The sequence below is a fragment of the Macaca nemestrina genome, chromosome 3 (genome assembly GCF_043159975.1).
Source record: "Macaca nemestrina isolate mMacNem1 chromosome 3, mMacNem.hap1, whole genome shotgun sequence".
Classification (NCBI taxonomy): Eukaryota; Metazoa; Chordata; class Mammalia; order Primates; family Cercopithecidae; genus Macaca; species Macaca nemestrina.
Window position 1 is genome coordinate 83,799,607 of NC_092127.1, and position 14,825 is coordinate 83,814,431.

The following is a 14,825-nucleotide window of genomic DNA, read 5'->3' on the forward strand; positions in this document are numbered from 1 at the left end:
TTTGCAAATGAGATTATCATGTTTTGACACTTGAAGTTCCAACTACTCAACTCCCACACCTCTTCCCTCCACTTAATGGGCAAGTGCTGTATCTATTTTAACAAGTAGGAAGAAGCTGCCAGTAGGGGGAGAGGGAAAATAAAACATATGAAAAAGATCACAAAGTCAACCTGTTCTTTTAAATTGTATGACTGAATGCCTACTATGTAAACCAGATACTGTGTAAAATATTAGGAATAAGAAGACAAGATGCAGCCTTTGTCCTAGGAATTTCAGAATCTAAAGAGGAGACAAGCACAAACAAATGATTACAGTACGTGGGATGTCTGAGGAACAACAGTGCCACAACAAATATGAAGCTTCCCTTACGAGAAATCTGAGCTGTGTCATTAAGAGAAAAGGGCAGTTCATGAGAAGAGGAACAGTGGTACAAAGGCTCAGATGTGTAAAATATGATGTCATGGTAAAGATTTACAAATCTGAAGGAACACTATAGTAAGGAGGAATTTGAAGACGAGAATTTGACCAGGAGCCAGATCAGTAATATCAAGCATAGAGTTTGATCTACTTTCTGTAGGCTGATGGTTTTCTGTACTGAGTTCTTCAGATTCCTGGGTTCACAGAGCTGTTCAGGGCCACTCTGAAGAGGGGTAAGTAGGTGTCCCCAAGAATTCTACATCACATCTATCTTTGCATTAAACAGATAAACTCCATTTTAACTGCAAACTTCAAGTGGCGAGGTGGGGAGGGGGAAGCTTCCACTCCTTTAATAAAGTTTGAAATAGGTATCCATAAAAGAAGGGATATTAAGAAGGGGTGTAGATGGTCAGATTTGCACTTAAGAATGAACATACAGGTACTTTAAACTGATCATCAGAAAAAAAAAAAAGAACAGAGGCAGAGGGAACAATCAGGAAATAATTTTTGGAAGTGGTGAGATGACTCTGAAGAGTGAAAAGAATGGGCATGTCTAAACTGGGTTTTTGGGTAAAAGTGGAAAAAAATGGTAGAAGTTCTTGGTCTACAAGCTGAATGCTCTCAATGCAACAGGAAGCAAGCTGGTGAGCAGCAGTTAAGGAAGGGTATTGTGTGTGAGTGTGCACAAGTATGTGCACGTGTGCAAGTGGGGGTAGGAGTCAAGATCTTGAGAAGATGGTCCAAGTATTTTAAGAAAAGTCCCCATGACTCCAACCAAGATTCAAGGACTATACATGTCCTTGGTTGAGATTTACAAAATTGCTACACACATAGACAACATTATAGTCAACCCCGCATGGGTATTCATGGATTCCAGCATCTGTGGATTCAGTCAATCACAGATCAAAATACTCAGAAAACAAAATGGATTGTTGTGTTTGTACTGAACATGTACAGATTAGTTTTCTTGTCAGTATTTCCTAAACAATACGGTATAATAACTACTTACATAGCATTCACATTGTAGTAATATAAATAATCAAGAGATGATTCAAAGTATATGGGAGGGTATATGTAAATTACGTGCAAACACTGCACTATTTTATATAAGAGACTTGAAGATCCACAGATTTTGATATCCATGGGGGGTCCTGGAACCAATCTCCCATAGATACTGAAGGACAACTGTAATTATATGATCATAGATTCTTCTAGAGCATCATTACTTGTTTTTCTAGTCTTTTCAATATTAAATGAGCTAAGAAAATCCATACTATTTTCACATTTTGAGAAAAATGTCTGGTCAGATTAGCATCTGTAAAGATGAATAAATGTTTTTAGTGCCTGTATTTACATTACAATTTTCTTTCAGAATACAAGCTGTTTTCACCAAGACTCTTCCATTTCTGCTTAAAAGATCCTGAGATCAATAGAGGCACCTGATATTTCACCTTTTGATGAGGAAACTGAAACACAAGAATAGTGAAAATGACTTTCATAAGGTGCAATCTATTTTAGCATGCTTTACATGTTCTAAAATCAAAGGACACATCATATGTGGATATGCATCAAATGCAAAAAATGCTATACAGCTATTTGTGAATTTAGGGATTGCCAAGGTTGTCAGATAAATGCCACAAGAATGTCAACAGTCTTGTTTAATTCAGTCTCCTGGGACACAGAGACTACTGATATGACTCTGGGCTTAAAATATATGCAAGACACCATATATAAGAGTGGTTTTGCTTCCCATAGTTGAGTTATGACTTGCATCATACCATGTGGCATGTGTAATGGAGAGAGTAAAGAAGTGTATAAAGAATTGTAAAGCTACTGTAAATATATGTCTGCTCACTTGCTAGGTAATTACATTTTATTAGAATAAAAAACAACTGATGAGTAGTAGAAAAATTGAAGAGTACGGTTTGAAGAGCACTGTATTAGATGATCTTTAAGGCCTATTTTTTCTTTTACAATCCCGTGACTCAAAGAATAAACTGCTCAGGCTTGTTAAAACAATGACTATGGATTTTAGTTCATAAGAATGACTTGTAAGGAAGTAACAATGAAGTCTTAAAGTCTAAGTATTGACCTAAATTTGAAGAGAAATCACGAGCCAGATCAGGAAAATCAAGCAAAGAGTGTGATTTATTTCCCGTAGGGTGATGGTTTTTTGGGCCAATAAGAAAAATCATTTTTCTTCTGAAAGATAAACAGAAAAATAGTACATTAGAAATGCTATTCCTCCTTAAACTACTGAAGAGATAAAAAGATAACATGGTAAATCAGGAAACTTCAACAATGACTACAGGTGGGAGAAAGCGATTAATTAAATCAAGAAGACTCAAGCTTCTATACAAGTTAGATCTGTTTCATGAGAAAGGATAAAATGTGTCTATGTTAATTAGAAAAACAGCTACAAGAGAGCTCGCTAACAGGCAAGTCAAGCCTTCTAATCCTATTCTCCACAAGCAAGCTGGCAAAATACAAATCATGAATACTTTTTATAGACAGCAGGAGGAGAGTCTCAATATGAAGACCTGGGCTAGACTAAGTTATGTAATAGCTAGAGGCATGGCTATAAAGTCATGTAACATCTCTGGGTATCCTTTTTCTTTCCACAAAATGAACTAATTGGATTAGCTGATGTCTAATGGTTCCCAATCAATAATGTTTTGATTCTCTGTCTCTCCAACTTGTTATAAAAATATAAAATTTGGATAGCAAACAATTTTTGTACTATGTTAGTATTACATGGATTTAATGCACAGTAAAAACAACTCTTAGAAACTTAATTTAGCCTATATGACAAATATCCAATGAACTTTAGTTGCCTTAAGAATATCTGCATCTGATTGTCTTAACTGACTCACGCTGAATTCAAACTCATATGTCCCAACTTCCCTATTTCTTTTAATACCACCATGTAATCAATCATTTTGAAAATTTTAGAGAAATCTGACTCCTCTTTTTTATCTCTTATGTGCAGTCAGCAAATAAATCCTCATGATTTTTCCTTAAAATATATAAAATCTATCTTCCCTTCTCTCTTATCAAAATCCACTTTCAATTTATCTCCTAAATTACTGCAACTATGCCTCCATTTCCTTATTTGTTTAAATTTGTAAAAATAATGATATTGCTAAATACAAGAATTCACCTTTGTTCTCATCTGCTCTAACTGTTCCTCAATATTTTCAGGATAGCATGCAATAATCTTTAGCTTGACTTTAGGATTTTACAAAATTTGGCCTTACCCTGCTCTTCCATCTTCTCTCTATTTGCCAACATGAACTCTATACAATGTCGCTTTTTTCCTGCTTCCCACTTGCCCTGTGCCTGGCCCATTCCTGCCCAAAAAGCCAACATTCTCATTTCACTCCATTTCATGCTGTTTCCCCTCCACTTCTCTCCACTGGGATGTCATTCTTTGTTATCAATGCCAATTCTTCCTATCCTTCAGGATCCAGGCCATGCCCGGTCACCTTCCTTTGTGAAGCCTCCTCTCTTATAGTCCGGATGGACCTTGCTATTCAACTTCCAAAGTTCTTGTCCATATCACTTACTTAAGTGTATTTACTTACTGATGTATAAAATACCGTGATTCTTTTTAAATCACTCTGCATGAAACCTTTTACTACTCCAGGTCTTTCTGGCTCTTCTCCACTACCTGCAATTCCTTCAGATAACTTTATGGTTTCTATACCTTTATCAGATTTTTATTTAAGATATAATCTTCTCTTGAAGCTGCCTTACTTGACTACTATATCTTCAATTACTACCTAACCCTGCACTCAATTTCCTTTTTCTCCTTTATATTTTTATACTTAGCACTTCCTGGTATTTAGTATATTACACATTTTATTCTGTAGTGTGTCTCTTACTCTAATAGATTCTAAGCTCAACAAGGGAAGAGATTTTTGTCTCTTTTGCTCATTAATGCCACTCTAGTTCCTAGAAGAGTGCCTGGTATTTGGCAGGTGCTCAAGAAATATTTTTGAATGAATTCATATTTTAAAAACTGAAAGCAACATTAATAAAAGTGGTTAATAACAAAACAAATACTAATATACAATTAAGAACTTACCATATGTTGGGCAATGTACAGGTAATGCATAAAATAATCCTGTTATTATCTATTATTACCTACTTTCTTCTTTGCCATATAAAGCAGGGCTTACAAAGGTTAAATAATTTTCCCAAGAACACATTCTTAATAAATGTACTAAAAATAAACTCTAGGCTTATTTGCTATTGAAAATATGTCAAAGGCTGAGCTTATCCAACTGTAAAAAACTAAATGCAAAACAAGATTTTTGAGGAGATATGAGGGAAGAACTCCTCAGACAGCTACCTGTAAAACCTTTTCCCCCAGTGGCTAATACTTTAATTTGTTGTCCTCTTTTTTGTGTAAGTTATCTTATAATGTTCCATAAACTTCTGCACTTTATTCCTTACCCAGGCTTAACGTTCAAGAAGAGAAAATCTTCTGACTAATGTTATGATTTCATTAAGGAGTAAAAATTCCATCTTAAAAATGAGTTCTCAGTTCTCATGTAAAAGACAAGAGCAGAATGAGTAGTCACAGTTCTCACAGAGTGAGGTAAAGCAATCATCAGGGGAGGAGGGGGAAAGTAAAGAATGCTTTATTCATAATTACCTAACATTTTCCAGCATGAGAGGGGAAAGAGGAAGTCTATTTTCAGTGACAATGATTACTCTAAAAATATTAACATGCAAGGGGAAAATTTTCATTCTGAGAGTTACTACTATACTGAGTTCTCTTTCCCTCACAGAGTGACTTAAAATTCCCAGGGTAGAGAGGTAATCTAGACAGATGCGCTTGCCCTGTGTCTTGAAAATGGCAACATCCAGGAATCATGGGAGTTTAACCGAGGACACCCTGGAAAGAATTTCTCAGCACCAGGACAGTCTCTAAGAAATATCAAGTGGCAGAGTGGATACTTATATCCTCAGGTGTCTGCAGTAAGGCAGAGATTAGAGCTATAAAGGCTTATTAGAATATTTGTTATGCTGAATGCATAAACAAGATATAGTGAAACTGAAGCTCAATTACCTACTAAAAGGGTTATAGACCAAAAAAAAAAAAAAAAAAAAAAAAAAGCCTAATTCTTCCTTTTTTCTACCTAATCCAGATTCTTTCCTGCAATGTCTCTATAATTTTAACTGGCTTATGTAGCACAGGCAAAATTATATATTGTACAATTCAGTCTCATCTTCATTTTAAACATTTTAGACAAAAATATATTAGTTCCCTACTTCTACACATGCATATATGAGAAAATGGTCTGGCAACCCTTAGGTTGGGACACTCAGCAGGTCATGGCATTCAGAGCAAATTGATTTTTATTAAGATAATTATAAGAACATGATTTTAAAAAGTATTTTGTGTCTCCCTCTTTCTTTTGTATTTTCAGAAAACCATATGAACTGGACCTGGGGGCATGCACCTGTAATCCCAGCTCCTTAAGAGGCTAAGGCAGGATGATGGCTTGAACCCAGGAGTTTGAGAGCTGCCTAAGCAACATAGCCAGACTCTGTCTCTATCTATTAAAAACAAACCATATGTAAAATCACATAGTTGTTCCTGAGATCTGCCATTCCATAATTTAGTTCTCTGCTAGTTCTATGGCACCCAATTGTCACACGACTGACTAGCCAGATGCAGGAGGTACTCACTTGTCAGGCCAGCAAGTAACCACAAATACCATTTATTTGGTCCTTAACAAGATTGAGACAAAGTGGTTACAAGTGAATCAAAATGGAGGAGATAAATACTGTAACAACTGGTTATAGATATCACATTTTCTCATGTTTATAGTTCTATTTGAATAATCCTTACCTCTTTTTAAAAACTCCATAGACATTGAGAATTGATAAAAATCTATCTCCAGAAAAATACAGCTATACATAAGTCAGCACATCACTTTAGCAAATTCACAAATCTTAACAATCTAATCCATGTGTCATAAGCATAGACAACAAAGAAAATATTTGAGAGGGTGTAGGGTGACTTGGAGTTGAAGTTTGGGAGAGAGATTAACCATTAAATTAGGAATAAATTTATACTTGACAAACAAGCGTCAACTGTCTCCACTGTCTTACCAGCAGCTCAGTCCCTTACTGCTCTTCCTGGATCATGTCCTGTTGGCTGCTGCTGAGCCCATCTCCTGCATCCAAGCGTCGTAACTCAACAGGAGCAAAGGCAAGTAAACAATCTTGAGAGGGTGTGCTGCTGAATGTTTGCCAGCCTAGAGAAGACAGAGTTTGAACATTTTTAAGTTAGCAAAAAGGAACAGGGTATATACACCTGATATAAAGAGTTTTAAAGGTTTTAGATACCTATAATTGGATATTTCCATTACACAGTGGCTGTTAAAAAACTTAGAGGATCTTTCTCAAAGCAATGACACTCTTAAATGTACCATAATAAAATTCTAATATTTGTAGAGCATTTGAAATGCCTAAAGCATCTTTAGTCTTCACATCTTCACCGCAATAATCAATGAAGCTTAAGGCCAGTGGCTTATATTACTTCATCTGTTGAATACAGTGGTTCACAGTGTGGCTCACAAGAGTATCACCTAGGTACGAAGCTGAGGATTTTGCTGAGATTCTGACTTGTTGAGCTAAGAGGAAACTTTTTTCTCCAGGTGACTTTAAGATGAAGTCAGGATTGAGAATCATTAAGTCCCTGTACTTCATAAGATGTGGCACTAACTAAACTCATAAATAGCAAGTATTCATTCAGTATATGCCATGTCAAGGTAATATGCTAAGTGCAATGGAAAAGGTAAAACATTATAACATGTGGTCTCTGTGCTCAAGGGTTTTAATTTAGCTGGAGAGACTGGATATATACTTTAAAAGGACCACCCAATAAGATACCTCCTTTAAAAACATAACCCAAGTAAGACTTAATTGGCAAAGATGTAGTAAAAACATTGGGTGCTACAAATAAGTGGAAATGACTATGCACTGAAACAAGGGAGTAGGTTAAAAACATAAGAGAAGTTCACTGAGTTCCAAGGGCAGTGAGAAAAGAGGAACAGGGAGAAAGCATTGTTTTGAGGCAAAGATACAGCTGCAGCAAATTGGAGGAGATTAAAAAGCTCTCTCTGACTGCAGAGTGTCTACAAAGACGCATAAGAAGAATTTGGAAAGACCGATTTGAAACAGAATCTAAAGAGTTTTGATAAAATGGCTAAAGGAGTTGGTCCATTTTCCTGAATATATGGAAACAGTACTGGAATATCCTGAAATAGTATCTGGAATAGTATTGGAAGCTGTTGAAGCTCAGGTTCCAGGGGTTCTTGGTAAATGCTAGACACTATTCTAGATGCACTACATGTGTTACCTCATTTACCACTCAAAAAATTCTGGTGAGATCATTATCATCATGATCATCATCATCATCATTATTACTCCCATTTTACAGAGTAAGAAGGGAGGTCTCTTAATTTTTTCTCAAAGTCACATGCCTAGAAATAGTAAGCTGAGACTGGGACATGTTGTTTTTTTAGAACCATGGCATCATAAAAGTCATATGTTAAGATTTAAGGGGTGTTTTGAGATATAATTCACATACCATAAAATACATCCTTGTAAAGAATATGAGTCAGTGGGTTTTACTATATTAAAAAAATTATGCCACTGTCACGTATCATTACTATCAAATTCTACAATATTTTCATCACTCTGTCACCTTCCCCCCAAAAAACCCAGTACCCATTAGAAGCCAGTTTTCATTCATTCCTCCCCTGGGCCTTGGTGACCACTAATCAACTTTCAGTCTCTATGGGTTTTCCTATTTTGAACGACTTTATATATATGAAATTATACAAAATTTGGCCTTTTATGTCTGGTTTCTTTCACTTAATGTTTTTAAGGTTTATCTGTGTTGTAGCATGGGTCTGTACTTTATTCCTTTTTATGACTAATATTCTATTGTATTGATATACCATATTTCCTTTAGCTATCAATGATGGACATTTGGGTTACTTCTACTTTTAGCCTCATAAATAATGCTTCTTTGGATATTCACTTCAAACTTTTAAATTGTGATAAAATATATGTAACATAAAGTTTGCCATTCAAACCATATTTAAGTATACTATTCTGTGGCATTAAGTACATTCACATTGCTGTGCAACCATCACTGCCACCCATCTCCAGAACTTCTTCATCTTCCTAAACAGAAATTCTATGCTCATTAAACAATAACTTCCTATTTGCTCCTCCTCCTAGGCCCTGGCAATCATTATTCTACTGTATGCCTCTATGAATTTGACAATTCTAAGTACCTCATGCAAGTGGAATCATATAATATTTTTCCTTGTGTGATTGGCTTATTCCGCTTAGCATAAGGTATACAAGATCCATCCATTTTCTCGCATGTGTGAGAATTTTCTCCCTCTTTAATAGTCCATTGTATGGCTATACCACATTCTGTTTATCCATTAATCCATCTGTAAGCATTTGGGTTGCTTCTACCTTTAGGTTATCGTGAATAATGCTGCAACAAACATGGATATATAATGTTTATAAGTTGTTGTGTGGGCATATGTTTTCAATTCTCTTGAGAGTGGAATCCCTAAGAGTGAAACTACTGGGTCTTATGGTAATTCCATACTTAATCTTTTGATGAACGGCCAAGCTGTTTTGCAAAGTGGCTGCACCTTTTTACATTCCACTAGCAATGTGTCAGGGTTCCAATTTTTCCACATCCTCACTAACATCTGTTATTGTATGTTTTAAAAATTATATCCATCCCAGTGAGTGTGAAGTGGTAGAAGATTTAGGCGTTATAAATAATCATATGCAAGATATTGGCTTACTGCAGTACTCAAGTATAAGTGATAGTTGGAATAAGAGGGTGGCAGAATAAATGAAATAAAATGATCAAACAGAAATATTACTGATAAAGAAATGAATGACATTTAGTAACATTTTAAATGTAGGGAGAAAAAAGAATGATTCAATTATAGTGATGAAGCTTTTGAGTTTGGTTGTCTGGAAGAATGATGGTATTAATCAGATAAATAGATAATTCTAGAAAGGAATCTGAAATGACAAAATAAATTCTTGACATGATGTATTTGAAAAACCTTAGTATTCCAAAGACATATTCATCAGGCAGGTGAAGTACAGGAGGTCAGGGTTGGAGTCAATAGGCTATTTTATTTTTCTTTTGAAAGAAATGATCAAAGAAACATTATTAAGATTAGAAGAGGGTTATTGCCTGTATATGATTAGACTCTTAAATCTGAGTTCAGCAACTGATAAACCAAACACTGAGGAAGGCAGAGGAGTTTTTGCCTTCTGTTTTCTGTTTAAAATAGTAAAACAAAACTTCAAAAGTAAAAAATATATCTTTATTCAGCTTTATAGTACTTGTTTTTATCAGAATTTGAGTTGGTATCACATTTTTAACTATACCAAGGTGGTGCTTGTGGTTCTGGGAATGATGTGAGCAGTTCTAGGGGGATTTCCTTCTCTGAGCTGGCACAAGATTGGGAGTCCTAGAGGACATGAGTGTCACTATCAGCAGTTATCTGGCTGGCTGGGAATCAAGCTGGCAAACTATCAAGGAGAAACCATGAATTCTAGTTTTATTTGCCCAAAACAGTCCCCTTTAGTAAAAGGAGGTGATCCCCAACAAATAGAATAGTCTCTTGCTAGAATATAGTTCCTCAGTAGCCAATAATTCTGGCTTTGTTCAGCTTTGAAAAGTCTCCAATATGATAATATTCAGGAATAAATACAGTGATGACTCACAGGCTTATACACATGTTTTGAAAGAGAAGCTTAATGAGGCTATTTTGGATCATGAAGCCGAGCTCATGCCTGCAATCCCAGCACTTTGGGAGGCCAAGGTGGGTGGATCACTTGAGGTCAGGAGTTCGAGACATGCATAGCCAACATGATGAAACCCCGTCTCTTCTAAAAATATAAAAATTAACCAGGCATGGTGGTGCAAGCCTGTAGTCCCAACTACTTGGGAGGCTGAGGCAGGAGAATCACTTGAACCCAGGAGGCAGAGGTTGCAGTGAGCTGAGAGCTGAGATCGTACCACTGCACTCCAGTCTGGGCGACAGAGTGAGACTCCACTTCACAAAAAAAAAAAAAAAAAAAAAAAAAAAAAAAAAATTCTCAAAGAAAATGCAAAATACACTCAGCTTATTGAGTTTTCCTTCTGCCATGATATATTGAAAGTTATAAAAAAAGCACTTGGAAGATAAAACAGAACAAACATATGAAGGGTAACTGCTGAAGACAGAGGTTAAGGAAAGGGCCATGAAGAGGGTTAAAAAAAAAAAACTAAGCCAATGAGCACATTTAAATGTTCTCATTCCCACACACATATCTACTGTTTTGTTATTTTTTTTTTTGTTTTCCTGAGACAGGGTCTTGCTCTGTCACCCAGGCTCAAGTGCAGTGGCACAATCGCGGCTCACTGCAGCCTTGACCTCCCAGATTGAAGCTATCCTTCCATCTCAGTCTCCCAAGTGGCTAGGACTACAGGCATGTACCACCACACCCAGCACATTTTTTGTGTACTTTTTGTAGAGATGAGGTCTCACTATGTTGCCCAGGCAGGTCTCGAACTCCTGAGCTCAAGTGATCCACCTGCGTTGGCCTTCCAAAGTGCTGGCACTACAGGCGTAAGCAACCATGCCCAGGCATAGCTACATTTTTAATTGAATAAAATATACTTCACCATCAAAGTTTTAATCATTTTGAGCATAATATCATTCTTAAATATATTTTCCTTTGTTCCCTAAATTGAAGCCTATTCTATTTTATCTTTATAAACTATTCACTGTTTTATTTTTATTATTTATTTATTTATTTATTTATTTATTTATTTATTTATTTATTTTTTGAGACAGAGTCTCGCTCTGTCCCCCTGGCTGGAGTGCAGTGGTATGATCTTGGCTCATTGCAAGCTCCGCCTCCCCGTTCATGCCATTCTCCTGCCTCAGCCTCCTGACTAGCTGGGACTACAGGTGCCCGCCACCACGCCCAACTAAGTTTTGTATTTTTAGTAGAGATGGGATTTCACCATGTTAGCCAGGATGGTCTCGATCTCCTGACCTCATGATCCGCCCGCCTCGGCCTCCCAAAGTGTTGGGATTACAGGCGTGAGCCACCGCGCCCAGCCTCACTGTGTTTTAGAAAGGTATTATATACTTTATCTGCAATATTTTCCAAATAGATTTAGAAAAAACAAGACAATAGCTAAAATTTATTGAATGCATTCTAAGTCATTTAATTTTCAAAATACTATCAATTGTTTACCTTAGCACACCTTTGCAGGTGGCAGGGCCTCCAGAGCCTGTGCTCTTATTCAACACGCTTCATGCCCTCCACAAGCTTGTAGGAGATTCAATGAAACATTTCATTTTGGTGAAAGGTAAGTAATTCTGTATTTCAAAGCCTAGAAACAGACAAGTTTTCTTTCTGAAAGATGAAAAATGAAAAAAAAAAAACCAACCTCTTCTCTAAAAACCACTCTACCTATAAACATGAATATATCATTACAAGCTAGGCACCTTACATAGGAATCCTCCATTTGGGTTTTATATGCATTTTCCTTTCAAGAGATAGATCCACCACTGATCAAACATCATCAAACGCTTCCGTTAAAAACAAGGGACTTTGTTTATCATGCTGGATTTAGTCCTTCCCTTCCCTTTGTGATATTAGTACACCTTCATGGCATGTTTCTTCAAAGCCCCAGTAATAGATGTTTCCTTCCTGTTGAAATGCTGCCTTGGCTGCTTCTCTGCTTGATGTGATTCTCCTCCAGGTTTAAATGGGGTCAGACTGGAGTTCACTAAACAGCACGTTACTCACTTCAGCAGGATATGCCCACAAAGTAGTTCTCCTATTCTTATACACATGTGTACACACATACATACATACACACACACATACACACACACATCTCTCTCTGCAAGTAAATGATCCCAACTGTACAGTGCCTAAAGGGAAGTGCTATTTCAGAATGTCAGCTACTTGGCAGTGATGGCTATTCTCCTGTTAACATTTTAAAAAACCACTACGGTAGTCAAAGTTTTAAGAAGAAAATTAAAGACCTTAAATGTATTCACTTCCTGCTCCTCCTAACATAGACAAAGTGGTGGCTCCCAGTGAAGATCTCAGAAAGTGTTTGCAGAACAAATTCCATGAAGATAAAAACAAGTATACACCATATGAGATTGTTTCTAATCAACAGTCTTTATATAACTACAATTGCCAAACAAGGCTGAAATATCAACCACCAGTTATAAACTATTTAACATAGTATTTCCATTACACAAAGTTATTATTTAAGAACCAAACCCTGGAACATGAGAGGTACAAGTATAAAGTCACAAGGCATTGTGTATAGATTATCAGATCAATTTATATAGTTGCCAAAAATAAAAGAAGTTATGAGGGAATATTTTTTAAAATAATAGTTATTTTTAAAAACCAAGATGGAAACACATCAGAAGAAAATACCGTGTAAACATCACACACAAAAAGCAAAAGAAATTCCGCATCTGAAACACAAACTTTTACATGACATTCTGACACTTGCTAATACTTGACCTCACTGGTCAGAGACTGGGCCAATGAAGGGTGTGCTCAAAATCTTTACTTTGAAAAGCTTCTTAAGGGTATGGTTTATTTTTCATCCACTAAAATAGAAAATATAATTCTCTACAATACACTTACCATTCCTAACATTCAGGCATTTTAGAGATCCCCACTAGAAATTTCAAGTACTATAAGAGAAGAAAGGAGTGAAAGGGGAAGAAAGGGGCAAAGAAAGGTAACTTGCATTGATTTGAATGCTTTATTAGTCATTTTCTTTTTCTTCACACAAAGAACTTCAAGTATTTGTAATTGTATTTGTGTGGCTGATTGCAGGACAATTAATTATATTGGGAGCTAGGTTTTTAGCTGAATCTCAGAATGTCTCTCTTGTAACTTCCAGAAACCCATAGGCAAACTAAGGGGGTAGGCTGTAGAAGAGTTAACAAAGTACAAACTAATCTCAGGTTCTAATTCTGACTCTAATCCTCCATAACTTCATGATCTTGAGCTGATCACTTAAGGAAACCGAGGACTAGAGAGCCTGTAAGATGTTAAATTGTATTATTTCTGTTCCAACCCAGCTTTAAGGTTTCATCATTCCATGATTTAGATACTATCGAATTTGAGATAAAAATATATATATAGGAAAAAGAGTTATTGAACAAATGAATAGGTATAAAAACACAAGCAAAATTATATTAATGGAATTATTCTAATTTAAGTCTACTTGTGTGATATTAAGTTTATAAAAGGATATCCTTTACATTGTAATATATAACTATAACTGATAGCCACAATGCTTATTATTGATTCCAAAGGAATTTTTACAATATATATTCTATTCCTTATATTTAGTAATTTCATATTACAAAATGATGTAATGGTTTCTTGGGAGTAATGAGTCTACTACCATGGTTCTCTTAGATTGAACTGCTAATTGCATCCATTTAAAACAGACATAGATTGAGGATCAATAAACTGGTAGACTTTAAGTGCATTTTAAAAACTGCTTCCAATCTATAACATTAACCCAGGTATTTTTAAAAGGATTTCATTTTTCCTATTTTTGGGTGATAAGTATTAGGTACACATGAACCCTACCTTATAGTTTCTTAAAAATGGATGGAAAGAATGAATTTTTAAATCACTTATGTTATAAATTATTTATAGCCCAAATAATATCATCATCTAAGGATGCTTTAAGTCACATGACCTACATGAGCTAAGGTTTAAAGACATTACATTAATATCATCAATATAAATATCAAAAGATCAATTATAAAAATTCTAACACTTAATGGGATGGCCAACTACAAAATACAATTTTACACTATAGTATAAAATTGCTGACATTTGATCAGCCACTATTTTAAAAAAAATTCCTTCATTAACAATATTCTCTAATTTTCATCTAAAAATTGAAACAAGGAAATTTTTATCTAATTTTACTTCTAATAGAAAGGCAAATAAAAAATACTTTTTAAAATATTTCAAAACATACAGGAAAACTCTGCAGTTATATTTACCTGGTTTGTTAAAAACAAACTATGCATTCTGCAAAACTGCAAGTGTCTACTTTTATCATAAGGTATTCTTAAAAGCAGTTTAGTAAACATCAAGTTATGACAAATAGATGTCTCTCTTGCCACACAGGAGTGATAATCAAAATATTTAACAGCTCATATGTCAAGGCATGGGACATAGTGCTGGAGGAGGATCCTAGAGGAACCTACATGCCATTTATTATTCTAGCTGCAGGATTGTGGGTAGACCCAGGGAGTAATGGGGAAGGAGCTATA

At 35.6% G+C, this 14,825-nt stretch overlaps 1 protein-coding gene across 3 annotated transcripts in view; it reads right to left on the bottom strand.

Moving 5' to 3' along the window:
* LOC105486308 (tet methylcytosine dioxygenase 2) overlaps positions 1-14,825 on the bottom strand; it is a 131,515-nt gene that overhangs the window by 81,066 nt on the left and 35,624 nt on the right. For 2 of the 3 annotated variants that reach the window (XM_011749142.3, XM_011749143.3), the window contains one exon: positions 6,544-6,689. The gene's annotated coding sequence lies outside the window, so the exon portion shown is untranslated. Of the gene's footprint in view, positions 1-6,543; positions 6,690-11,739; positions 11,879-14,825 lie in introns of all 3 variants that reach the window. The other variant, XM_011749145.3, reaches the window with a different exon arrangement.